Source organism: Haliotis rufescens, unplaced genomic scaffold (assembly GCF_023055435.1).
Source record: "Haliotis rufescens isolate VD_foot unplaced genomic scaffold, xgHalRufe1.0.p SCAF_53, whole genome shotgun sequence".
NCBI lineage: Eukaryota > Metazoa > Mollusca > Gastropoda > Lepetellida > Haliotidae > Haliotis > Haliotis rufescens.
The window spans coordinates 304,492-309,976 of record NW_025964257.1 but is presented as its reverse complement, the minus strand read 5'-3'; positions in this window follow the sequence as shown (position 1 = coordinate 309,976).

The following is a 5,485-nucleotide window of genomic DNA, read 5'->3' as shown; positions in this document are numbered from 1 at the left end:
TTCTGTATTAGAATTTGTATTTAGTGTTTAAAATATATTTTGTTTTACTTAAAGAAACTATTTATCACAAACAAGACAAAAAGCAAACAGAACGTGTTATCGATGTCTTCGTAATCGTGTAGGATTTTAAAGCCATCTGAGTAAAAATGATGGAATGAGTGAAAGGTTTGAAGTGAGTGAGTGAATGCCGTTTTGCGCCGCACTCAAACAATATTCATGTTACCACATGACGGCACGTACATAGCCTGGGACAGACATACTAGTGGTTGACAGCATGACCACGCCATCGGGGCACGATGACCCTAAATAAACAAGGTCACCATTGTAACTATCCATTCTTCTTCAGTCGACTGTCACAAGGGACCCTGCTAGAGGCTTCAGGGGTGGATGTACATCCTACTATTATCATACAACTACAAATATATTCATTTGCAGTTTTAGCATTATGAACCGTCACGTCTCAATGAGATAATAAAAATAGTGTCTGGTCGATCGTTGGTATATATTGAGGCACTGCATATCCGAGATCCACGTATACACGACAATGCTGACGGAATTCTAAATTGAATGTTTGCAAGTGTTACATGTCGACTTCCAAATTGAAACATTATGTTAACCCAGAAATCTGTACGAAAATTAATTTAGTGTGAAACCAACAAACAACCAATAAATGGTATACAATTAACAGAATTGATTAGTTTCACAAATCAACACAAATTACTGCACAGCAATTACAATGGCAGTAGAACACAATAGAGTGGTAGTACAATATCCAATGGCAATGCATACTATCATGGCAGTGCTCAGTATCAAATACAAAAATACAGTGGTGATAGCAAAAGTCAGTGATAATAGTATAGTCACGAAGCAGCGATGTGGTCAAGCATTTGAGATGGTCCCGACAGTGAATACGGGGTGATCTTCACACGAAAGCTGGTCTTGGTTTATTTAGGAGATAAACCTACTGTGTTTTGAAATTTTATGTAGTCCCACTGTAGAATAGATACCTCTTTATTATAATTTTGAACTCAGCGCTTTTTTGGTCTTGGTTTATTCCCAGTCCGACAGATAGTACTACAGACAAATAATGGACCAGAAAGAACTACATAGATAGTGAGTCAGTTGGTACTATAGACACATAATGGACTAGACAGTACTACATGGGCAGTGAGTCAGATAGTTCCGCATACAAATTATGGACTAGACAGCACTACATAGACAGTGAGTCAGATAGTACAACAGACACATAATGGACTAGACAGTACTACATAGACAGTGAGTCAGATAGTACAACAGACAAATAATGGACTAGACAGTACTACATAGACAGTGAATCAGATAGTACAACAGACACATAATGGACTAGACAGTACTACATAGACAGTGAATCAGATAGTACAACAGACAAATAATGGACTAGACAGTACTATATAGACAGTGAATCAGATAGTACAACAGACACATAATGGACTAGACAGTACTACATAGACAGTGAATCAGATAGTACAACAGACAAATAATGGACTAGACAGTTCTACATAGACAGTGAGTTAGGAAGTACTACATATGCATAACAGACTAGACATTACTGCTAGACATATATACTTGGAATATACTAAATACTTATACTAACTTGAAATTTTTAAATGTTTATCAACATATATCCAATTTTCATGCTTCCATACAATTCCTGTTTCTAAAAACAATAACATTGGTTTCCTCAAGGTTTACTTCTAAACCCAACTTAATACTAAACGACTGCAATACATTAGGCTGTTCAGACACTACTAATGTTTGATGCTTGTTTGTTAACAAGGTTAACCGAATGATCACAGGGTATACAACCAGACAAGACTAGATGTGACCACACTGGTGCACTAAAACTAGACTAGCAACAAAGGTACAATAATGGTACCAGTAACATGGTAGAACTCAGGTCAAGTTGTATTCAGTGTAGAATCCGCGGAAGACCGTGTCATTGTACAGACGCTGTGTGGAGGCATGGAGAGATCTGGGATCTCCTGTACATACTATGAGAGGGATGGGAGAGCCGGTAGGCCGGAGGTCGGGGACAGAGGCAGCATGATGGAGAAAGCTGTCTGGGTGATCATAGTCTACCTTCATATTCCAGTCGGAGACCATGATGCGATGTTTGCCTTTGAGGAGAATATGGCTCTCTTTTGGGCAATAACGCATGATGTCCTGGGAGGTGATGTTGAAGCTATCGTGTCAAAAGGGTTTCCCTTTTTTCAGTATGAAGAAGGATAAGTCTTGGCTTGGGCGTTTAACAGGTTTAGTGGAGACTACACCTACTAAGATTACATCAAACCTGTTTTTTTACAGATTCTACTACCAACTAGTGAAACAAAAAGGTTCCTATTTCCCAGTAACTCGAGAATCATTATCTGTTTGGGCAAGTATATTGTCTCACACTAGCCTGTTTTTTTACAGATTCTACTACCAACTAGTGCAACAAAACGGTTTCTTTTGCACCGTAACTCGAGAATCGTTATCTGTTTGGGCAAGTATATTGTCTTACACAAGCCTCAGTCTGAATTGGACACTACAACAATCCAGTGGGTCACAGGTTTATAATGTGACCTTTAAAGATGGGTCTTTGGTAACAACACGATCAGAGATCCAGAACAATGACGAATCCAATGGTCTGGCAACAGAGACGTCGTTTTCTGATAACCCAAATGACATTATTTGCGATGGTGATAATGCAGATTCCAGTGACAAAGCATCAGAAGACGCACCTTTTCTGATTGAAAGAAATACCACACGCAACATAAATTGGACTGATGTGACAAATATTGAACCATCGTCGATACCAAATTATAGCGTATGTTCGGCTGTGGGTATAATACTAACACATTTTTTTCTGATGATGTTCTTGTGCATGCTAGGTTTGATGGTTGGTTATTGTATTATTCCTATGCCTATTGGTCTCCACCTGTCACCACCTTACTTGTCAGAAGTACAACTAGCTAGCGTGGTCATATGCTTCCTTCTGTCTGTTCTCAATGTGTTCCTACATTGTAAGTATCCTGTGGATGTCGACTGAACTGTCCTACATAACATGCTACCAGTTGCTGGTTGCTCTTGTGTCTGTTATCCTACAAGGGCTGTTCACTGCAGGCCTTCTTCCCTTCCCTGTGAGAGTGACACCTCAAATAGGAGGTCTTGCCATCTTCAGTTTCTTAAACTTGATGCTCGTAAGTGATTTCATCGCATCCAATAGTCAGGGGCATACATGTATTATTATTCTCAGAGTTCTTGCATCCGATGATGTGGGACGTAAATGTGGAACTATTTTCAGAGCTGTAAAATCAGGTATTGTGATATCATTCACCGTTGCTTACTGCATCCTGTGTCCGCTCCGATACAAACAAGCTGGCGTAAGTTTTAGAGAAACTCTCATAATCACAGCTGTTCATTTCGCCAGCCAATATGGGCTTTTGAAATGTGTCATCAAATACCTTCGGTATATCATTGGATTCTCCTGCCAACGAAAACTAGGGACGCTAGCTGAACAAATATTGCTTGTTTGATTGATTCCGATTTTTCTTTTTTTTATGAGACTAGGGCTGATCATTCGTGTCTAATTTCACCCGCTTTCCTTCCAAACAAAACAAACATAACCTCACCAAACTGAAATAGGGTTTGAAGTTCAAATCCCAATCATTGACTCTAGAATACGCATAGACTGTAAAACTAACACGAGGATTGTGTTTTTCGTCATGGTTCCTAGAATATGTCGGGTTATTGGATATCAGAGATGTTAAATTGAGATTGCTGATTCAAGATTGACTTCCTCCATGTTTCTTTGTATGTTTGTTGTTTAACGCTGCACTCATCAATATTCCAGTTATATGATGGCGGTCTATAAACCTTGTCTGGACCAGACAATACAGTGATTGACACCATGAGCATCAACCCACGCAACTGGGATACGTTGACATGCTTCAAACTAAGTCAGCGAGCCTGACCAGACGATCCCGTTAATCGCCTTTTGCGACAAGCAAAGTCGCCTTTTCGGCGGATCTTCACGGGCAGACTTCCCCATTAGCATTCACCATCTGTTTCTGCGAAATATTTTCATAACGCTATAAATGTGTGGACCAGACAAAGACTTCTTTATTACCCCGAGTTTATCACCTAACGGTGCAGATATTTCTGATTCTTGTACAGTGTGCGCATATCACCTTCCACACTGGGCATTTCATTGGCTTATCATGGACCTTGACCTTTGTGGCACTATTTTCTCGTCATTCATTGGGTCGTAATTCGATCACATTTTGTTAACGTTGGTAATGCAATCAAACGTGTCAGAGGAAAATAAAATAAAGCAATATTCCTTTTGGTGTCCTGACCTTATGGACACTTTGAGTGCATTCATTGGTCAAAACTGATTTCGCTCATTGGGGATATATTTTCATAACGCTATAAATTAGTTGTATTTAGTTAAAAATGAGTAGAATTATTTGTCATGATATTTGTGGATACACTTTATATGAATTTGCAAAACAAAACAAAAAAATATTTTCGCCCATTAGCGGGACATTTTAATAACGCTATAAAATAGTTAAATTCAGTTAAATGATTTGAATATGTGTCATGTTACTTGATATATGTATTTGGAAAACATAAACATGAGTTTTGAGCAAAGGAAAATTTTCTTGCGAATCGTATGTTGAATTTTGTAAACACATTTTGTCCCAGACTGGCCACAAAAAGTAGTCCTATGTCTTAAAACTCATCATGTGACGTATATAAGAACATGCACACATGACGTGTATCGTCATGTGGCACCTAGGAGGTGTATTAGAACATGCACACATCAGGGTGTATCATCATGTGGCACACAGGAGGTGTATTGGAACATACACACATCAGGGTGTATCGTCATATTGCACACAGGAAGTGTATCAGAACATGCACACATCAGGGTGTATCGTCATGTGGTACACAGGAGGTGTATCAGAACATGCACACATCAGGGTGTATCATCATGTGGCAGACAGGAGGTGTATCAGAACATGCACACATCAGGGCGTATCGTCATATGGCATATAGGAAGTGTATTAGAACATGCACACATCAGGGTGTATCGTCATGTGGCACACAGGTGGTGTATCAGAACATGCACACATCAGGGTGTATCGTCATGTGGCACCCAGGATGTTTATTTAAACATACACACATCAGGGTGTATCGTCATGTGGCACCTAGGAGTTGTATTAAAACATGCACACATCAGGGTGTATCATTATGTGACACACAGGAGGTGTATCAGAACATGCACACATCAGAGTGATTTGTCATGTGGTACACAGGAGGTGTATCAGAACATGCATACATCAGGGTGTATCATCATGTGGCACACAGGAGGTGTATCAGAACATGCACACATCAGGGCGTATCGTCATATGGCACATAGGAAGTGTATTAGAACATGCACACATCAGGGTGTATCGTCATG